The 23508-nt window shown below is 38.8% G+C and overlaps 1 long non-coding RNA gene across 3 annotated transcripts in view; it reads left to right on the top strand.

Moving 5' to 3' along the window:
* The window catches only part of LOC129214748 (uncharacterized), a 74040-nt gene that overhangs the window by 4743 nt on the left and 45789 nt on the right, over positions 1–23508 (top strand). For all 3 annotated transcript variants that reach the window (XR_008579792.1, XR_008579793.1, XR_008579794.1), the window contains exons 2-3: positions 7285–7341; positions 8146–8192. This is a non-coding gene — a long non-coding RNA (uncharacterized LOC129214748). The remainder of the gene's footprint in view (positions 1–7284; positions 7342–8145; positions 8193–23508) is intronic.

The following is a 23508-nucleotide window of genomic DNA, read 5'->3' as shown; positions in this document are numbered from 1 at the left end:
AGCATAATGCTATTTTGATTGTTTTTCACAGAAGTTTTGCTTAGCCTTTTACCTGTTAAGAACATGGTAGCTTTCTCAGAATCACAGAATCTCTGGAGATCATGTAGTCTAACACGTTTGCTCAGACCAAGATCAACTAGAGCACGTTGTTCAGCATCATGTCCACTCAGCTTCTGAATATCTCCAAGAATGAGGACTTTACAACCTCTCTGAGCAACTGTTTCTGACATTTCACCATCACTAGAGTAAAAAGAGTTTTTTCTTATATTTGAGTAGAATTTGTGCCCATTACCTCTTGACCTGTCACTGGATACTACTTCTTTAGTCCATCTTTTCTCTTCCATCTTCCTTAGTCTCCTTTATCATTATATAAAATGATCAGTTCCCCTCAAACCTTCTCTTCTCCAGGCTGAACAGTCCCAACTTCCTTAATGTCTCCCCATAAGACTGTTGCTCCAATCCCTTATTCATCTTTGTGGTCCATTGCTGGACTTGCTCCACTTCACTTGTCCACTTATCTAGTCTATATTCTTCAGTTTGTCAATATGGATGTACTAAAGTCAAAACATTCAGTGATGTCCCCTCATCCACTGAGCCAGACATTTTGTCATAGAAGGCTATCAGGTTAGTCAGGCATGATTTCCCCTTCATTGACTTCTGCCAATCAACTTCTTGTCCTCCATGTATATGGAAATGGCTTCCAGAAAGATTTCCTCCTTCACTTTCCCAGGGACTCAGGTGAGGCTGACTAGTGGGAAGGTAGTTACCTGGCTCCTCCTACTTGAATATTGGAGTGACATTTGCTTTATTCTAGTCCTCAGAAGTTTGGCCCAGTCACCATGATCTTTCAAACATATTCAAGAGTGGCCTTGCAATGACATCAGCCAGCTCTCTCAGCACTTGTGGGTATGTCCCATCAGTCCCACAGACTTGTGTACGTCCAACTTGTTTAATTGTTTACTAGCTTGATCCTCCTCTGCTGAGGGTCAGTCTTCCTTACTCCAGACTGTCCCACGGGTCTCAGGGACCTGGGATTCCTGAAGGCCGATATCAGGTGGTTCAAGTTCCCCAAGAGAAACCAGAAATATGAAGTGTCTTCCAGTTTTCTGAAGAAGACCTCATGACAGGATGGTCACTTACTTGCCACAGGCCTTGGCAAGGAGTGTTCCCCATAAGCTTTTCTACCTACTTACTGGCAAGCCTCTTTAACACAAGACCTGAGATACACTCACGACTTATCACTCATTTGCCTGCCAGCTGCCTCCTGTGACTGTGCATCTAGGCAATTTATTGTCAGGTGGCGAACCTGGAAGTACAAGGTGAGATTACTGTGTCATCAATATCAGGTAGATCACCATTCTGTGCTGCCCCTTGAACAGACTCTCCTGGTAAGTCATTCCAACTGTCATGATCTAGAAGGTTTCAGCCCTCCAACCCCTGCACACCCAGAGTAAAAGTGCATAAAATCATCACATGTCTAGAGCAAGTTTCACTACTTTTGTCACAAAATTTTACCAACCATATCTTTTACCTTACCCTAGTTGTCCTGGTTTCAGCTGAGAGGGTTAATTTTTTTCATAGTAGCTAGTATGGGGCTATGTTTTGGATTTGTGCTCGAAACGGTGCTGTTAATATAGAGATGTTTTTGTTCTAGGGACCTGTTATTGCTGAGCAGTGCTTACACAGAGCCAAGGCCTTCTCTGCTTCTCACACCACCCTGCCATTGGGATGCCTGGGGGTGCACAAGGAGTTGGGAGGGGACACAGGCAGGAGAGGTGACCCCAACTGACCAAAGAGGGTATTCCGTACCATGTGACATCACGCTCAGTATAAAAGGGGGGCTAGTCGGGCAGGGGCCGCAGCAGGTCCAGGACGCATGGCTCGGGGATGGTCCGGTTTTGGGATGCGTCTGAGTGTGCAGTCTGAGTTGTACAGTTGTTTGGTGAGAAACTGCATCATGTATTACCAGCTTTGTATATTCTGTTAAGTACTGTTGTTGGCTGTTTTTTTGTTTTCTCTCCCTTCACTGTCCCAGTAAACTGCCCTTATCCCAACCCATGAGGTTTTGCCTTTTCCTTCCCATTCTCCTCTCCTCCCCCGGTGGGATTTGCCCTGAGAGATTGAGGAGGATTCTCCTCTTGTGCACCCCCAGCCATCCTGCTGGCAGGGCGGTGTGAGAAGCCGAAAAGATCTTGGCTCTGTATAAGCACTGCTCAACAACAACAGGTCCATATAACAAAAATGTCTCTATATTATCAACAGTTTCCAGCACAAATCCAAAACATAGCCCCATACTAGCTATTATGAAGAAAATTAACCCTCTCAGCTGAAACGAGGACACCTAGGAATAACCAGACTAAAAAAAAAAAAAAAGGAATATCTATGCTCCTCATGTAAGCACAAAGATGTCTTTGCCATTCCTTGCTGAACTGTGCCACATTTATAAAAGCTCCTTGCTTGAAGCAGGGGAAGCTGGTCAGGTCATATGTATGCACAGCTATGTACAGGATCAATTTTGTGCAGAAGAGAATTACTCCCCTGTGGTTAGCACTATGTATGTTCTGATGGTGGCATACTGGTCAGTGAGTTACCTCATTACTATGCAGATATATGCACTGGTGCTGCTGCTTTGTCATCCATAGCTGCCCTGGGAGACTGTCTATGGAAAATATGACAGATTCTCTTTTTTCCTCCCATAGTACATTTCTTGGCTTTTGACATGATGAGAAGGCATAGGATGGGTTTGCTTACTGGGACAGTATTGGTGGGCTCTGCCAAAGAGAGTATGCCAAAGTAGCATCTCTTCATTATTTTCTGCCTATTAAGTACATGATTTTGCCTACTGCAGTTCCCTAAATTATGTCCATATGTTGTTTGGGAAAATGATAGTTGAAACAGGCCCAAACCATGCCAAAGAGTGCCATCAGCATGGAGAGTGGTATCCCAGAACCTGAACATATTGCCCATAATTGTTTAGCGTAGATCTAGCCTCTCTAACCAGAAGAGGCTCAGATCTCTCACCCTTAGAAGTGACCAAGTATTTTTTTAGAGTGGCTGCTCTTTGGACCATGGTTTTATCATCACTGTCAATAGATTTTTGTGGAACAAAACACTGCAGTGGAAATTGAAAACAAGTTATTTCTTAGTACACTTCCATCAGTACGCATACACATGCATAATTGTGCAATATGAGATGACAGTCCTTTTGCACCATAACAGGGTTTGATTCTCAAGGTCAGCAAAGGCTCCAGAGAAAGGTCTTTGAAATGTCTTGTAGTTCTACTGCTTGCACACCACAGCGTCATCTGCAACCTGGTCTGGAGATTGGTACTATTTTTACTAGTGGAAACACAGAGAACTCCAAATAGTAGCATTTTATTCTTGAAGAACTTGGGTCATATTCAGCAAGACAAGACATAAAAGGTTGTGGAGGTACTGTGTGTTCAACTGACTGCCTTATTAGCTATCCTTTTCGATGAAGATGAGGGATCATTCACCGCTGACGAGCAAGCTTATCCATGCTACTTTTTGGCAGCAATCCTGGAAGTTAACTATCCCTAGAACCATTAGCAGGCTTTGTCTAACAAAAAGCTATTTAGGGTGATTTAAAACAAACAAACAAACAAAACCCTATAAAAACTAAAACCCAACAGTGAAGTTATTAAGCATTGTGAGTGACTAAAGCTGCTCAGTCTCATTCATTGCGGGGGTTTTTTTGCTAAGTCAGACATACACTAGATGCCTAAATTATTTACAGTTTTTCTAATTTTATTTGGGGGAGGGTAAATGGAAGATCCTTTAAAGTAGTGTAGACATGCCCTAGTTAGATACATCACACTAGACGTTGAGATTTTTTCAGATCAATCTCTTTTTCCTCTCCCAAAAGTTGTCTTAAAAGCATTTGTTGTCCTGTGGATACATGATCTTTAACAGAAAACAAACAAAACCAGTGTGTAGGTTAAGATAAATCTCTTTCAGAGGAAATGTTTGGTTAGATTGCTTTTAAGCTAGAGGTTCTTAAATGTGCAGCCTGAGTCACATTCCTTTCTTTGGTTTAGTCACATCACTGTAAAAAGGTAAAAACCCCATTGCTCTGATTAGTATAGGCAGGCCTAAATGACTGCACAATATGCATATAAAAAAGAGCTCAGTGCACTCTGCAGAAATATATTGGCTTGATTTGCAAACTGTTATATCCACTGTGGTATTTCGGTAATACCAATCAGTGATGGATGACAATATTTGAATTCTGTTGCCACTATTTGTGGTATTTTGCATAACATTCAGTTCAGGTTTCATAATCCTCTTAAACTTTGTGGACATATTACCGTGGTGATGTTTTGAGGAAGAGTCATTAGGCCAGAACTCTTTTGTTTCTCTCTAATTACTGCTGCCCAGTTCAACTACACTCTCAGGATGTTCAGGACCTGTCCCTTACGGGATTTTATTTCTTTGTGGGGACCCCAACATCAGGGAGATGGACCTCTTTGTCTTACAGGAGGTCCTGTCTTCGAGAAAGTCTACGGCAATGCCTGGCACTATAAATAGAGCAGTGCATCAGGAGAGGGAAGAGCACCACTGGACGACACAGGCAAAATGACTCTGCTTCTACCTCCTGCTACCCTTCTGTGCCCTGCTAGAGCAGGGGCTGGTGTCCCTGGCACCATTGCAGCTCTGGAAAGAGGGATGAGGAAGCAAGGATGAGCAGCAGCCAGGGCAGAAACCAGCTTTACATTGCATCTGCAATGGACCCAGTGGTTTTGTGATTTCTTTGATTGCTGTCACTTTACCTGTTTGTTACTATAAAGGGAAATTAGACTGTACATAAATAGATATCTTTACTGAAATAAAGAAAAATAGCTGAAAGTATGAACCAGTGATACTACTGATAGCTTCTTTTCTCTTTCTATGGAATTGTTTACAGAAACAGCTCCAGGAAAAATGTGAAAAAAAATCTCACTCTTAGGTGGACTTGGAAACTATCCCAAATTTCCGCGATTTTTACAACATTTAAAAATATGGCTTTTTGGGTAGCGGAAAATATTTAAGCTTATATGTGAATCTTATTTTTCTATTTTTTAAAAATGTGGCTGTATGAAGTGTTGAAAGAAAATATTTTATAAAAGGCAAAAGTAATCAAAAGTGTACATTTCTACAATGTTGAGGGGTTTTTAGAGATACTAAAAAAATAAATAAATGTAAGTTTCTGTGGAGCTGTCTGATTTTTATGTGTAGGTAATGTCTAAGAAAATAAATGTGAAAAATGCCCTGATAACTCCAGAAGAGAACTGGAATGATGGTTAACTCAAATGATTCATATGACAATTCAAATGATGATGCTGGATATTAAAAAGTTCTGATTTTACTGCAGCATCTGGAATAGCATTTCAGATTGATTCTACCCTGTATCTTCTTCCACTACTTAAGAAGTATTTTATTACTACACAGTTGCATTCTCATACAAATATGGTGTTACAAGGAATAAAAGTCAGAGGACTTCAGTAAAGTAAGTAAATTATTATTCTCCAGGCATATTTGCATCAAAATGAATATGTTTACGGTCAAGCAGTGAATTTATAAAATGCAGTGAATAGTTCCTATACATGGAGTTACAGCTGCCAAAATAGAGTTCCAGTTCAATACTCCTTGCACAGACTTATCTTCTCTTTAAGAAGCTACAGTTGGGGTTGTATTTATTTCGCAATTGATAACATGAGATTACAGCACAGCAGCAATAATGTTACTTTCAGCTCTGAGTCCTCCCATTATCTATAAACATGAGTTCCCTGTAATGTGTCCTTTCAAAGCAGAGGTGAGCAAGTGTGGCTGAGGTTTCTTTCAGAGGCAATTTAAATGTTTGTTTTCATACAGAAGAAAAAACCCCTGCCATTTAATTTTAAGTCCCAACTGCAGTATTCTTTATCTCTATTCTGAACACTTATATTCATTTGAGTTAACCATTGTTCAGTTCTTCCCTTGAAACAAGAAAAAATAGTATAATTTCTACCTTTCATGTGGGTATTTTAAAACAAGTTGAGTTTACCCTAGAATGCAATAAGTGATAGTGGCATGACTGTGGTTTTTGCAGCTCTGAATTACTCTGGTAAATATAAAAATCTGGAGTGATCAGGGCATTTTTCTTATTTGCTTTCTCAGACAGTACCTACACATGAAAATCAGAGAGGTCCACAGAAAGTTACATTTATTTATTTTTTTAGTATCTCTAAAAACCCCTCAACATTGTAGAAATGTACTGTCTTAGTCCAGATTTATCAGTGGTGCAAAGTCTTGTTGGAGGCCAATAACTAGTTGTACCTCAGGGATCAATACTGGATCCAGTCCTGTTCAACATCTTCATTAATGATCTGGATGATGTGTAGATCTAGCAGTATCCCCTCAGCAGGTTTGCAGATAACCCCAAATTGGGAAGAGTGGCTGATACACCAGAAGGTTGTACTGCCATCCAGAGGCATGACGGGCTGGAGAAATCTACTGATACTAAGTTCAACAAGGAGAAGTACAAAGTCCTGTACCTGAGGAAGAACAACCCCATGCAGCACTATATGCCAGAGGCCATATAGCTGGAAAGCAGATATGTAGAGAAGGACCGAGGGGTTCTGGTGGGCACCGAGTTGAACATGAACCAATAGTGTGCCCTTGCAGCAAAGAAGGCTAATGGTATGCTAAGCTACCTTAGACAAAGTACAGTCAGAAGGTCAAGGGAGGTGATCCTTCCTGTTTATTCAGCACTGGTGAAGCCACACTTGAACAGTTCTGGTCTGTTTGTACATAAGAGGTGTGAACCTAGTGGAAAGAGTCCAACAAAGGGCCACAAAGATGAGGAAGGGAGTGGAGTATCTCTTCTGTGACGAAAGGCTGTGAGAACTGGGACTCTTTAGCCTAGAGTGGTGCCCAGTGACCAGAAGCAATGAACACAAACTGAAACACAGGAGGTTACCTCTGAACATCCGGAATCACTTTTTTACTGTGAGGGTGACTGAGCACTGATACAGGTTGCTCAGACAGGCTGTGGTGTTTCCTTCCCTACAGATATTAAAAAATGGCCTGGACATGGTCCTGGGCAGCTGGCTCTAGACGGCTCTGCTTGAGCAGGGAATATGGACCAAATGACAGCCAGAGGTCCCTTCCAATCTCAACCATTCTGTGATTCTGTGAAAATTCAAGTTTGCATGCTCAGCATTACTATGTGCTTTTTTAAACTTATATATTAGTTTGTATATAGTATTATCTCTGGTTTCACTGAGATTTACTTTTCTTTTGCAGGATCTATTCATTAGTTAGGCTTTGTGGTTTTTTCAACTAGATGTGACAGTATAACAGGTGAGTACTTGCAGGATACTGCCTCTAGAATTTTTAAGCTATAGACCCAAATGTAAAGCTATACAACTTGGCTTAAGGCTTCTCAGAAAAGCAGAGTATCCCTTTCTGCTGCTTCTGGATGAAATAAGATGGGGTGCAACTGGGAGTGATGGGGGCATGGGCTGTTGCTGTTTAGAGGAGCCAAGAGTAATTAACATATTCCCTTCTCTAGTGCTAGTAACAGCAGCTGCCAACTTGTCCTCCCCAGTTGTTAGTACAAAGTAAATCATAGAATCATAGGATCTTTAAGGTTGGAAAAGACCTCTAAGATCATCAAGTCCAACCATCAAAATGGCTGAACCATTTTCCTGATCCTGGAAATATAACTGGTTGGCTAATATTTTTATGCCTAGAGGTAGCCATCTACGAAAGAATGAAGCCAACATAAAGACTGAACAAAATATGGTGTCTCTCAGACTCCCCCTAAACATTGAATTAAGTTGCAGAAAAATACATCGGTGAGCACGGCACAGGAGACTGTTGTAATTGGAATTTTTGAAGTTCAGAGCATTTGATTTTATAATCTTAATGGTGTTTTAGCTTTGGATTTAAAAGCTGCATACCTGCTTGAGTGGGAAAAAATGCAGAGTAATCTCATTTTATATACATCAGTAGAGAAAGGAAAAGCATTAGTTGAAGTTCTGATCTTTTAGGCAATAAAGTCAATCAGTAATATAGTATGTATACAGAGGAGATTAGGCTGTTACTTAAAGAACAGTTGTAATTATTGGTCCTTCTGTGTTCTGTCCTTTACTCCTGTATAAGCACAGTTATTGCCTCCTGAAAGAAACAGATTACCAGATACTGTCCTTGTGAGTATACATTTAATCTGAAATACGAAATGTCCCCGCACCTAATCCTTGTAATGTCTCTGTAACTTCCTTCGCATCTTTTTGGACAGAAATTTCTGTGTCATTCCTTGCCCACCCACCCATAGTCCCTGTCCCCTTTCCTTGTCCTCCCCACTCTTTGTTACCCTTTTCATGCTTCCTCATTTTGGCTGCTTGCAGTACAGTACAGTATAAAGAATTCATCCTGATTTTCATTTCATTTGCAATGCAATTACTGAGAAATAAATACATATGCTTCAAGTCATAGTATTTTAGACTTCGTTCTATTTATCAAACTACAAATTGGTAAAGGATGTTCTTTGTCTTAAAGTATATGATTTGTCTTAAAATTTTTATGACTCGCTCCTATTCAGATGCTAACAAAAAACACTAAAATAATCCTAACAATTCATTTTCCTGTATCTGAGTGTTCTTATTTGCAGCAAGCAAGCAAATTAAAAGTCTGTGTAACCTGTTTGCATTCTTCTAGTATTACAGATGTGGATACATAGTTAAAGAACCTCCAATGTGTATAATAGTTATAACATGCCATGGCTATTCTCATCCTGTGAGGTTTAGGGTTCAGTACATTTGTATGATTGCTAACATTAAGGTTTATTACTCAGTTATGGACATAGGAAATATAATTAGCATGAACACTCTTTTTTGCTGACAGGATATGGCAAATTGTGAAGTAAACAAACAGTGCTTAAAAAAGTTTGATTATCCCTTTAAATTAATTTTATTTCTTCTGAAATTACCTCATAACTTTACAGTACCCTTCCACAAAATGCTATCAGGCTTTTATGTTTTCTGGTGGGAAATTCTGCCTTTTTTTCTCTTTTAAATAAGATAGCTAAATTTGCAATTTTATTCTGTGATGTCCATATGGTACTCAATGTAAAATGAACAGATACCATAGAGACAAAGAATTTATAAGATTGAGGAAAACACAGGAATGAAATTACAGCATTTAGTACAATACAGCAATTTTTACTTCCACATAATAAAGGGATCTTGTTTATGTCAAGATCCAGAATAATCAATGTTGTACAACAGATTTGCAGATGAAAACTAAATGATGAAATTATCTCTCTCCCATAAATATTTTCATTCTTCTTATTTTTACTTATTTTTTAGTGTTAGATCAGATGAAACAATTACTAAATTACTGAAATTACTTCTTTTAAAGCAGTAATTAGGATTTCCTAGCAGGCAAGGAATTAGTGTGTTCAGCAGACCATCTGGCATGGACTATGTGAGCTACAAATACTACTTTTTGGCATTTTTTCCCCTTATGCAGATGTCATTGCTCATCAAAAAGGATAGAAAAGTTGATTTTTTATTTCATTCCACACTATATTTCAGATTATATGGATTCCTCTTGTAAGTTGCTTATAATGAAATATTGACAGGAATGGCAGTTAAGTATCTAGGAAGTTTTAAAAATATAGTATTCATCTGCGTACAGCATCCCCCTGACATTGTGACCTTCAGTTGCTTTGAGCTTTGATTTTCTTTCTTTTTTTTTTTTTTTTTTACTGATGGGAATGGAGAAATTAATACAAAATGGCTATATGGCTTTCATGTTTCTCAGTGTATTGTGATGATAAAGACATTACAATGGTTGAGCAGTGCTCATATGACATGTTGGTAGCACCCGTCAATAACATGGAAGTGTGTTCTTGAGAGAGACAAAGGTGGCATCTATAGTGATCAAGGCAATAGTCTTTTAAGGAGTTTATCGAGCAATAACATCTGTGCAGTATTCTGCAGAGACTCAGCACTGTGCCTGCATTTGATTAGCAAAAGCTAGTCCTTCCTCTGTATGTTGCTCACTCACTTGCAGGATTTCTATTCTGTGGTCTTTTGCGGAGTGCAGAGATTCCCAAATTTGCTTAACCTGTCAGCCTAAATGAAAATTCAAAGACAGAGAAAACTCATATTTAACACAGACAAGACCTGTTTTCAGAAGTATTTAAAGTCTGCAGCCAAAACAAATGGTCATGGTCAAGGAAAAGAACTAAATAAAAAACTGATAGCATTTAAGACATTTTGAATCGTCGTCTTCATAAGTATATTCATATGGTGGTGAACCAGCTAATTTATCTGAAGTCTCAAAGGATCCATTTAGTTTGGAAAGACAGTCTGCACTGAGATTGAGTGTGATCGTGAATTTTCCTGTCACACAGTGTGGTGTTCCGCTTTGTTGTTTTCAGTCTTTGTTATAGTAAAGTACTTGGTTTTTTTCTGTTTTAATTCACTCAGGACTGATGTTTCTTAGAAAAGAGAGATTTTCTAAAAGACTTTAAAAAGCTGATAGCATATTCTGCATATCATCTGACATAAAAAATACTAACTAAAGAGGAAGGCTCTGATTATACAATTGATCTTTTTATGGTTCCTAGAACAGATATTTTGACTGATGTAAGACAAGAAAATGCATATTCCTGCAATTCCTTCTGTGGGATTAAGAACTGAAGTGAGCTGAAATCAGGCATACTGGAAAGCAAGTCAACTTGCCTGGATAGGCTAATGATCTCATTCACTCTTTATTATTTTTTTTTTTTTTTTATGAGTAAGCATAACATGCTGAATATTTCTAAGCTACCCAATATGCTTAAATTTAAAAACAAAGGGAGAACATTTTTTCCCTTTCAGAGACAGTCCTGAATACTCAGAGGTAGCACACAATATTAAGCTTTTGTGTTTGTCAAGTCCAAACTGTCTGTTTAGAGACTCTCTGTGGGATCTTGCTTATGAATTTTGATCCAATCTATGAGGAGAAATTGTGAATTTACTACTGTAGTGTAGCTATTTCCTATCATATTAGGTTCTACTGATAAAATAGTTCTGCTGATAAGCAAATATACTAGTATATATATATTTTAAATGCAACTTTGAAGATATTGAAAACAAATTGATGGGAAACTACCAAATACCTTTCTTAAATTTGGTTTGGTTAAAGTTAAGAGAGTAATAACTTTCATCATTCTAATATAAAACTTAAATTTGCAGCAAAGGTTTCCAAAGGATTTTGATTTTGTGAATGTAGGGGAAAGAATTGTGCCTCATTTATGATTATTTACTCAGGGAAAATCTTCTGAATATATGCAAGTATTTTGGACATCAGTTTCACACAGTCACAATTCACAAACCAAATCTGCCAGATTATCCTAAGAAAAATAGAAACCCAAAAAGGAGCAATATAGTGTCAGAAGACACAGATGAGGCTGTAGTACTCAACACCTCCTTTGCCTTAGTCTTCATCAACAAGGTCTCTGGGTCCTTTGTGCTTAGACATAGGGTTAAGGAGGAGAGGAAGTACCAGCTGTGGATGAGGATTGGGTCAGGACCCAAGCCATACTAGTCCGTGACACCTGACAGGCTGCGTCTGTGGATGCTGAATGAACTTGTCAGTGTCCTTCCAAGGATCCTGTCTGTCATCTCCAAAGGGTCATGGAAATCAAAGAATATCCCCAATGACTGGAGAAAGGCAAATGTTGCGCCCATCTTAAAGACAGACCTAAAGGTGAACCTGAGAAACTACAGTGTGGTCAGCATTGATGGAGTCCCTGGAAAAATCTCAGAGTTCTCTGGGAAGAGTTAGCATGGATTTTTACCAAGAACAAATAATTTCTGACCCACCTGATTGCCTTCCGTGCTAAAATAACTGGATTTGTGGATGAAAGGAGGGCTGCGAATGAAATTTATCTCTACTTTAGTGAGGCTTTTACACTGTCTCAAATAATGTTCCTGTATAGAAGTTGGGACATTTTGGCCTGGATAGGTGGAAATCCTCCACTCTCTAGTGGAGGGTGTCCCTGCCCATGGCAGGGGGGTTGGAACTAGATATAGCACACAAACTTTTTCTCCATGAGAACAGTCAGGTAGTGGAGCTGGTTGCCCAGAGAGATTGTGCCACTTCCATCCTTGGAGGTTTTGAAGACTCAACTGGACAAAGCCCTGAGAAACCCTCTCTGACCTCAGAGTTGATCTTGCTTTGAGCAGGACCTTCCAAGGTCCCTTCCAGCATGAATTATCATTTGATTCTCTGATCCAACTATATTAAGTTGTGGGTGTCAGGAATGTCCCATTTACTTCTGGAACTGTTCTTTAACAGTGTTTCATGAATGGCAATCATACAGTATTAAATAGCGTAACGACTGACCAGACGTGATTTTTCAGTGTGCTCCACTTCTCAAGTTACATCACTGAATGTTTTTATGATTTTTAGATAATGATCTAGTTATCTAGATACTACCTAATTAACAATGAGGAAACACTTGTGAATGTGATTATGTACATTTCATGGTCTAGATTGTCACACTTCTTACTGTAAGGATACCACACTCCCACAGCAAGAAAGTATTTCTATACACAAGTACTGTGTCTCGTGTAAGAGAAAAGTCACAACAGCCAGGAGATGTTAAGCTGATATGTGGGGCAGAATGACTGACACATTATCTCAGGTCAGACCCTTCCAAAAATATATTGAAATTAGCTTACAATGTAAACCAGGTATTACTATTTTTTTCAGGAAAGAGAAGCTGCTTACCTTTGGTTTTATTTCTAAACTCAAAAGGTCAGAATTTTGCTCTGGAGCTTTGCGTTGGTCATCCAATCTCTCCTGAAATAGAGAGGTGTTTCTACTGCATAGAAATCTGAGACATTTACTTTTTAATCTTTCTATCATATGTATTTTACAAGTCAGGGTAGAGGAGGAGAAAACCTGTGTGTCCTCAGTGTTAGCTAGTGCTATGTGTTAGTGTTCAATTAATCAAAGTAAATAAAAATATTGGTATAGAATTTATTTATGTTTTTACATAAAACTAAACCTCTGATATTTTCAGACTTTAAGATTTTGCTATGTGTCTCAAGTCCTTAGTGATATCAGCTTTTTATAATGCATTTGCTGCCTTCATTAACACAACTATTCTATAACATAAAAGAAAATCCACAAAAGCATTGAAAAGTGCATATCCTTTAAAATAGTACTCAGAAGTGAATCTGTAAAATTAACTGCAGACTCTCTATACTGTTCACTGTTGACTTTTGCAACCATAAAGAATTCACATGTAGCTTTGTTTTGGAATATTTTCTGTAATGAGAAGCAAATGGGCTTTCATATTAATTCAATCACATATTTCCTTATTAGCTATAAATGCCAGGAAATCTCTAATCTTGAAATGCACTCACATTTTTCTCTTTACTTTATTATCTAGAGAATAATTTGTTTCATTCCATTTCTACTGTAGTTTTAATTCCCTTGAATTCTTTCTTATTATTTAACACAAATATGCTGATTCTGATGCTGAGCAGGCCTGTTTTAAAAAGGTATTTACGCTCTTAATGGTGTATCCAAATATAGAAAAAAGTGGTTTAGTTTTTTTGCATTTTTGTTTTGTTCTAAAGAGCATCCATATAAAGCCAACTGAAATTTAGCTTCTACTTTCATAAAGGAGAAATGGTAATTAAAGCCCTCTTTACCAGTGTATTATTTTTTTCTTAGTGGATTTTTTTTTTTTCTTGTAAAGGATGATTCCATAAGTGTTTCCATTTGGCTTCCCTGAATAAATTTTCCTTTTCACTCCTTGCCTGCATGCAAATCCTGACTATTTTCCCTGAGGAAAATTTGGGGTGGGAGTTCCACTTGAAGGACAAACTAACAACAAAGAAAGAGCCATTAGAGACAAAAGGATTTTGTAGATCATTAACAGCAGCAGAAACTCTTGATCCATCTCTACCTCTTTGCTTGGGTTTTCCCTTCCTAGATTTCTTTTTCCTCAGTAACACTTTATGAATTTTAATTTCACAGAATTTGGATATCCTGGTAATACAACGACACAAAATACTTTTTGTGCGGAAAATAAAAAAGAAAGAAAATAGTAATTCAGATCTTCAGATAATGTAAAAAAATATTATGTCATCCAATTCAACAGAACTCTGTTGATTTAAGAAATTACTTCAGCACACACAATCACGACCTGCAGGAAAACATCCATTAAGCAAACTGAAAAACTGGAAATGGGCAAAACAACAAAGATAAGATTCTATGTTCACAAGAACAGTTTTCTACACTGAATTTAGAAAAGAATACTAGCACAGTAATATTTTAAATGTTGAACAATTAACCTTTTTAATTACAATAACCAATTATCTTGCTGAAACACTATGTAACCTTCAGAGTAACAACTTTTTTTCTTCAAGATTAATATTTTATCTGTGGCAGTTTATGGAAAACCTAAAGCTGAAGACATGAATTTGTCTCAGCGAGAAAAAGAGAGAAGCTGATTAGATCAAGCACAAAAACATATTTTTAAACTACACATTATTAAGGGGAAGAAAGAGAAGCAGCTGAGTTGCTTCAAGGATTACCTGTGAGATATCACAAAAAACAAGTCTGTAAAAGACAGTGTGTTGGGTTTGTGTGGCAAGGTTTTGGTAGCGGGGGGGCTTACAGGGGTGGCTTCTGTGAGAAGCTGCTAGAAGCTTCCCCTGTGTCTGACAGAGCCAATGCCAGCCGGCTCCAAGACGGGCCCGCCGCTGGCCAAGGCCAAGCCAATCAGCGCCTCTGTGATAACATATTTAAGAAGAAGAAAAACACTTAGAGGGAGAGAGCTTTTGCAGCCGGAGAGAGGAGTGAGAAGATGTAAGAAACTCTGCAGACACCAAGGTCAGTGCAGAAGGAGGGGCAGGAGGTGCTCCAGGCGCTGGAGCAGAGATCCCCCTGCAGCCCGTGGTGAAGACCATGGTGAAGCAGGCTGTCCCCCTGCAGCCCATGGAGGAAGGATGAGGGGGTGTAGCGATTCCACCTGCAGCCCGTGGAGGACCCCACGCCGGAGCAGGTGGAGGCACCTGAAGGAGGCTGCGGCCCGTGGGAAGCCCACGCTGGAGCAAGTTCCTGGCCGGACCGGTGGACCCGTGAAGAGGGGAGCCCATGCCAGGGCAGGTTTGCTGGCAGGACTTGTGACCCCGTGGGGGACCCCACGCTGGAGCAGTTTGCTCCTGAAGGTCTGCACCCCGTGAGAGGGACTCCATGCTGGAGCAGGGGAACGATGAGAGGAGTCCTCCCCCTTGAGGATGAAGAAGCGGCAGAAACATCGTGAGATGAACTGACCGTAACCCCCACTCCCCATCCCCCTGTGCCGCTGAGGGGGGGAAGGTTGAAGCCGGGAGTGAAGTTGAGCCCGGGAAGATGGGAGGGGTGGGGGGAAGTGTTTTAAGAGTTGATTTTATTTTCTCATTCCTCCACTCTGTTTTGCCTAGGAATAAATCAGATGAATTCCCTCTCTAAGTTCGGTCTGTTTTGCTCGTGACAACAATTAGTGAGTGATCTCTCCCCGTCCTTATCTCAACCCACAAGCATTTCGTTATGCCTTTTCTCCCCTGTTTAGTGAATGAGGGGAGTGAGAGAGCAGCTCTGGTGGGCACCTGGCCTCCAGCCAGGGTCAACCCACCACAGACAGCAAGGTCAGCAAGTCCACTCCCAACCCTACAGCGAAATATACTGTTCACAAGCAATGCTGGACAAATGTTGCCAAAAGGGAATGCAGAGTTTAGATCTGCTTCCTACACAGAATAATTTATACAATTTATTCTAGTGTTTAACTAGGACATGTTTAAACCTCTGAAAGCACTGTACAGAAATGCTCAGTCTATCTTAAGCTTATTATTTCTTGTCCTATCCAAATATTTTCAGTAACCTCCTCTTCGACTTTGCAGATCTTTTAAGTATTTGAGGACTTGTATTTCAGATTTCTCTTCCACAGAATATACAGCCTGGAACAGTTGTGTTTCCCAGACCTGCTTGTCTTTTTCTTCTGGAATTTCCTCCTGTAATATTTTTACAGGGTAGTGGGGAGAGGATTTGAAATTTCCTGGGCTGTCCTTGACTTGAGACATTAGCTTAAAATAACCCAAAACAAAACAAAAAATTCCTTCATCTATCTAACAAAACACTTACTTTCATTAAGCCCAGAAGCATGGGTTTCCCAAGAATATGAAGGTAGTTTTTATTTTTCCTTCTTTTCCCCATTAGCTTTGTTTATTCTTGTGTTTGTATAGCTGATTTTTAATTCCTAGTAATGATACTCTGTACTCTCCTTGAATTTGAATCCTAGTTATTTTATTTCTTTCATTTTCCAAATGCATTTGAGTTTTATTCTGCTTTGCTATGTACTTGCAAGTCCAAAGATGTTCAAAAGTCTTAAAACTAAATGTCTGAACAATATGTTGGCCTCTTTGAGAGACCGTTCATAGATGAACATTTATCTCCAGGATGAGTAACTCATCCTTTTACCCTTAGATGTGAGGATTTTAGAGAATACCCACTAAAATTTCATCTTTTGAGCTCTCACTCACAGAAAATATTTTCATTCTCCTAGTGTTCTTAAAATCCTATATGGCAGTATTATTAAGTACGTGTATACTATGCAGCTATCATTATATTCCAGTCAGAAGGCCAGGAAATTCTCATCAGTCCATAGTGTTAGGGGTCTGAATATTAGAAGACAGGGAGTACATTTCTTAGGGTATGTCAGTCTGACAGATAAGGATGCTCATTTTCCTAAAAAGACAAATGCTAGTTTTACACATCCTTATGATCACTTTTTGGTAAATCAGTTTGAATCTCTCAGATGTTGGGTCATGTTCTTCCTTCATCCCAGAGAAGCTGTGGTACTAGTTCTCATTGCAATGAGATGGTTGATCAAGAGAGACCTCTCAGCTATGAGAAGTATCCAGCTGCTTGCTCCCTCTTTGCATAGTATTCCATTCACCCATCTTATACTGCAGCAATTTTCTCAAGCAATCTAGTTTTCCCATCTGTAGAAGATTTTATTTACAGCATGTCAATTTACAATGACTTTGGATGATGCCACCAGCCATAGGCTCTACACACCTTTCCCAGAAATTCCCCAGGCAAGTAACTCCCACACAAACCATGTTTTGTTTTTCATTTCTCCAATGAGTTGTATGCCACAGATCTCACAAATTCATAGCAGTACATAGGTGGAGGCCTTGCACGTAGGTATGTTTTCATTACCTAGTCCTCATCAGTGGAAGTGAAATAATAGTTACTCCATAGAGATCATTTGGTTCTACAGATATTTCACAGACACTGCAGTTTTCCTTCTAAGGACCCGATTCCTACACTTGCTCCTTCCAAATATCCTCAATTCTTTGTTTTACTGCTAACTTTTAAATCCTTTTTGCCTAGCTTTTCTGTTGACTGGAGTAATTTTTGAACATTCCTGACAAAAGAGTAACAAGAAGTAAAAAAATTAGTAAACTGAGTTTCTACCCATTTTTCAGCAGCCAGATGGATGGCCATGCATACTGCTGACTGCTAATATACCTGTGAAGGTGCAGCATGTGGCTCCCTTGGGCATCAAGGGCTCCCCAGGGGCTGTCAGGTCAGGGCCTGGCAGCCAGGACCTGTTCCACTGCCCAAACGAAAGAACAGGACAGCCAGGGAGCACTGGGACAGCCCCAGCCCTGGGTATCATGAACTGCCCTGGGGATGGGGCCAGGCTGAGGACGTTACCCTGTAGATCAGGACCCGGCTGCAGCACAGCTGGGGCCAGTCCCAGCAGTACAGCCCCATTGGCATTCTACAAAGACCACTTTCTTAAAAATTATTTTCCCCAAGGTCTCCATCTGGGCTCCTTCCCAGCTGGCCCTAAGCCCAGGCCATCAAACACCTGGGAGTGAGGAGATGTGCTTAGGGCCCTTGCAGTATCTTCTCAGTCCTCAAAGCTTTACTCAGATACCAAAATTTATGCTTAAGATAGGTTCCTATGTTCCCACCATGGTCAATGGAGAGCTAGCCAAATCAATCAGTGAAACTTGGAGATGAGAGTCAGCTCTTAAGTGTAGCAGGGTACACTATTTCTAGCATGCCAAGATGTCCGAAATATCCACGTGGGTCTGATAGATACGTATTCACACAAGACTGAGGGTAGTCAACACTTTTGGATGAACAGCTGAAGGAATAATATAATTATTTAAGTTTTCCAAATGGGCTGTAGGTGTCTCTGTTTAGGCAACTGAATTGTACCATGGAGAGCTGTACAGCTGTCCAAATACAAGGATAAATCAAAGCAAGCTAAATAGATTTACATTTGCAGACTCTTGGACACCTACATTTATATACTTCAATTTAGGAATATGAATCTGGAGCTGAATCCTATCCCAGCAGTATGAAGAAAGAATAAACAGAGTACTTTGGCAGAAATTGGATGGTTTAATTTTCTTTGAAGAGAGCTGCACTGTGTGTTTGATGTTTCATCATCCTTCAGGAGTACTAAGCTTGCTGGAGTATCAGTGTGGATACAGTCAGTGTTATTCAGTGTAAAAATTCATGTCTTTACCATGTGGAGTACATATCCAGTGTTTTATATTTGGTGACACAGGAATCTTTTTGATTCCTGAAATTTGAGATGATATGGCTTAATCTGTTCTATCTGTTGAGAAAGTATGTTGTGATTTACACCTAAATTCTGGAAATCCCGTGGAAAGGAACTATTTTCACCCAGTTGGGTAAATCTCAATGCAGGGTCTAAGATAAACTAATAAAGGCTTAGACTTTTTACTTGCTGGAAACTAAGTGTTTACTTATCAGTAAATTCTATCCTATTCTATCTTGTATTAAATACAAAATTTATATTCTTTCATTTCCCTCTTTTCTATTCAGTCATGATTTGGAAGTATCATAGGTAGTACTCTATTTTTTTTGAGATCTTGGACTTAAACAGTCCTTAATTCAAAGATACCTTTTTATAGTATTCAAAACAACTGTCTGCAGCTCTTACAATTAGATTTTGCTTCATTTTGCTTTTGTTTTTTAATGAGATGGGGTCCTAGGATTCTTGTGTAGATGAGTAGATGAACAGGTTTGAAAATATATATTTGAAAAGTTACGGAGATCAAGGTATATCCTTGCTGACTGGAAGAGGGCAAATGTCACACCCATCTACAAGAAGGGCCCGAAACAGTATCCAGGAAACTACAGGCCCATCAGTCTTCAATCTCTGGGAAAGTAATGGAATGAATTATCCCAGAACCTATTACAACCCAAATCAAGCAGGGGACTGGGAAAAGCCAGCATGGATTTACCAAAGGCAAATCATGCCAGACTAACCTGATCATCTTCTACAACAAAATAACATTTTTTGTCACCATGGAGAGAGCAGTGGATGTTGTTTACCTGGATGATGGGATTGAAAGCACCCTTACCAAGTTTACTGATGACACCAAACTGGGTGGTGAGATGGACATGTCAGAAGGGAGAGCCATCTGACAGAGAGACCAGGACAGGCTGTAAGAGTGGGCTAGCAAGAAATGTATGAAGTTTAACAAAGACAAGTGCAAGGTCCTGCACCTGGGATGAGATAGCCAAAGAGCCCAGTACAGGCTAGGATCTGCATGGCTGGGGAGCATCTTTGCTGAAAGGGACCTGGGAGTCCTGGTGAACAACAAGCTGAACATGAGTCAGCAGTGTGCTGCAGCAGCAACAAAGACTAATCAGATCCTGGATCATTGGAACAACCTCCCCAGGCATGTAGTGGCATCCCAGTCACTGAAGGTTTTCAAGATATGATTGGAGGGGTGATAGATAATCTCATGTAGGCTCTCTTTGCCATGAAAAGTTGAACCAGATGATCTGAGGTGCCTTCCAACCTAGGCTATTCTATAATTCTATGATTCTATGATTCTATAAATATGTGATTTAATTTCCATAGATGAAACTAAAGGTGTTCAAATTATTGAAGGTTTTCCTTGAAAATCATCCCAAATATTCATTTTCATTTGAGATTTAATTAAAAAAAAAAAAGCCAAACAACTATTGTGCTTGATTTAACCAAATTGTAGAACTGTCTCTATTAAAAAAATATCCTTGTATCTAGCCATAGTTTATGATGCATTTGAAGAAATAAAAGACTGGGTCTGTTTAGCCTGGAGAAGAGAAGACTGAGAGGGGATCTAATCAATGCTTATAAATATCTAAAGGGTGGATGTCTAGAGGATGGGACCAGACTCTTTTCAGTGGTGCCCAGTGACAGGACAAGGGGCATTGAGCACAAACTGGAACACAGGAAGTTCCATCTCAACATGAGAAAAAACTTCTTTACTCTGAGGGTGACCGAGCACTGGAACAGGCTGCCCAGAGAGGTTGTGGAGTATCCCTCTCTGGAGGTAGTTAAAACCTGCCTGGATGTGATCCTGTGCAACCTTCTCTAGGTGATGCTGCTTTAGCAGGGGGGTTGGACTAGATAATCTCCAGACGTCCCTTTCAACCCCTACCATTCTGTAATTCTGTGAAAATTACTTAGAGCAATTAAGAAAAAAGTGAAGACTGCCTGTATAAGTTAATGTACAGTAACAATTCCCAATGATTATTTCTTTTTTAATTAAACCTTACATATGGCCTTAAGCCTATTTTTCTAAATAGATATTATGAGAAGATTGATATTTAACAGTAGAAGGCTAATTGTCTAGTGTATTAAAGAACATTTTGTTCTTAGGCATGTATTCATGGTTATTTAAAAGTCTAGCTCTTTTGACTGACAGCAATTTTTATTTTTTTATGTAGATGTGGGAACAAGTTTCTATAGAAGTAATTAAACTTGTTTCCATGTTTTTCAAAATATTTTGTAATAGACTGTTGCGGTTTAACCCAACAGGCAGCTAAAAACCACACAGCCATTTGCTCACTCCCCCTGCAGTGAGATGAGGGAGAGAATCAGAAAAAAAAAAGGTAAAACTCATGGGTTGAGATAAAGGCAGTTTAATAGGACAGAAAAGGAAAGAAATTATAATAATAATAATAATAACAACAACAACTACAATAGCAATAATAATAATAATATGGAAAACAAATTATGCACAATGCAATTAATCACCACACGCTGACTGATGCCCAACTAGTCCCTGAACAGCGATCCCTCCCCCCACTGGCCAACTCTCCCTCATTTATGTGACATCATATGGTATGGAATATTCCTTTAGTCAGTTTGGGTCAGCTGCCCTGGCTGTGGCTCCTCCCAGCTTTTTGTGCATCTGCAGCCTTCTCAGTTGGAAGAGCATGAGAAGCTGAAAAGTCCATGACTTAATGTAAGCACTACTTAGCAACAACTAAAACATCAATGTGTTATCAATATTGTTCTCATACAAAATCCAAAACACAGCACTATACCAGCTGCTAGAAAGAAAATTAACTCTATCCCAGATGAAACCAGGAGCTAGAGTCAGAAAACTGCATGAATGATAATCAATAACTGCTGTTTCACTGCAAGAGCATCATGGAGTAAATAAATGGTCCTTTTTAAAAATTTTGTCTTTCTTTGCAGTGATGGGCTTGATGGAAAATATGTCTCTGCTATCACCTATTTAACTTAATACTATGAAGTTAAGCAAGGAGAAAGCTTTCTAAGAGGTGTTTTTTTCCTTGTCTGTACCAAGCACACAAAAATTGGTGAAGATTCAAGGACTGGGGGAGACTGATACAGATTTATTAAAGTAAGAAATCTGTATTTCTCAGAGGTGTGGGGGTTTTTTGGTTGGTTTTTTTTTTTTTTTTTTTTTTAATTCTGAGGGAAAATAGATTGTCCATAAGTATGTGTATACATATCTGGCCTGATCCTTATTAGTATCAGGCTAGTAAGTAGAACTGTTACAAAATCTGTGCACATGAAAAGCCTTTCATTCCTTAAAATCTCAGCTTTGTGAAGCATTAGATAGCAGGCTGTAAGCATTATTAAGTAGAAATTATTCTTTAAAATTATTTGCCTTTATACCTTAAATATCTTCATAATTTGTCCTATGTATGTCCATGGACAGTAATGTATGCTGTATGAACTGTGAAAAAAAACCTTAATTTTATTCTTCAAGATTTTTTTCCTTTCATGATGTGAACATAATCCAAGTGAACTCTCTGGTTCCATTTGAAAAACATCATTGATAGTAAATGGATGTATCTACTCTACAGGCTTAACTTTGTTGTTACTCTGTTTCTTTTAAGTAAAATATCAGGTATGATATATAGTTTATAAGCTACATAGTTTGCCTCCACAACAGTAATCTATGAGTGCTGGAAAGGTCATTTGATATCTTGACGTGAAAGGAGATTTATTAAAGACATTACTAGAAAACCAGATAACTAATTGGAATCTATTTGTTCGTGCCTCACATGAAGCTATACATAAACTAGAAATAAGTTTTAAAACCACAAACAAACAGGAACCTTCTCTCTCTTTCCCTTTGATCCATGTAAATGGCATTTTATTTTTAAGGACCAACATCTTTTGCAGTGTGTGATGGTGAATAATTAAAGCAATACATTAATCCTCTTTTAAGAAAATAGCTGAGAGAAAGTCACCCCTCAGGACTTCTACATATCAAAGTGGTCTGTAAAAAAATGCTAGTTCTAAGATTACATCTGTATGTTAAAGAATTTGCTAAGAATAAACTTAACATCTTGTCTGAAATTTTAAAAAAAAAAAAAGTAATGTGTCAGTTCTCACTAATTATTGGCATTGTTCATTGTCTCCATGAAATGTTTTTCTTTAGGTAGAGCATAAAACATTGTTCTGTCTTTGTCCATTGCCATAATTCCTAGTAATAGCCTCTGACTCAAAATGAAACTGATGATTCTCTTCCCTTTTAAACTGTATCATAATATAGTAGGACTATTCACCAGTCAAGTATCTTCAGTAGATTCAAATTAATTTTAGCCTGTTCTTTTTTGCCTTAGAAAACCTGTGGTCAATATGAAAATGCATAACTACCTTTTCAAAACAATCTCTATTAACCTGTACCATCAAATAAATCTTTCTATTGCATGTTATCTTACTTAAATCTTTGCTTTCTCTTGAAAGTTACTGTAAGTGATTTCCCTGTAAAAGTTAAACTGTATACCATGGCTAACAGGTCTACTAAATTCACAGTCTGCTATCCATTTAAAACTTTTGCACTCTGTTCCAGAGACACATTCTCTTTTGAGAATGTCAGTATGAGTGGCAAGGACAGATTTCTAGCTATGCATTAATATCATTTTTCCATTAAAAATGACAGTTAAGATACTATTTAGATGCTGTCTGGTAAAGACCTTTGCTTGTCTATGTTTTCTTCTACAAAGCGAAAGTCAGACTCTTTCTGATTTCTTTTTTCTTGTCTAAAATGGCTGGTGAAATTACTATCTGTATACACTTCTCACCTTTTTTTTCAGACATGTTGACCCCCAATGTACCCATTTCCCTAGTCACATCAGATGATCACTGACATCACCAAGTCACTT

The sequence above is a fragment of the Grus americana genome, chromosome 1 (assembly GCF_028858705.1).
Source record: "Grus americana isolate bGruAme1 chromosome 1, bGruAme1.mat, whole genome shotgun sequence".
Taxonomy (NCBI): domain Eukaryota; kingdom Metazoa; phylum Chordata; class Aves; order Gruiformes; family Gruidae; genus Grus; species Grus americana.
Note: the sequence above shows the minus strand (reverse complement) of the source record. Positions and strands in the feature narration are given on the sequence as shown.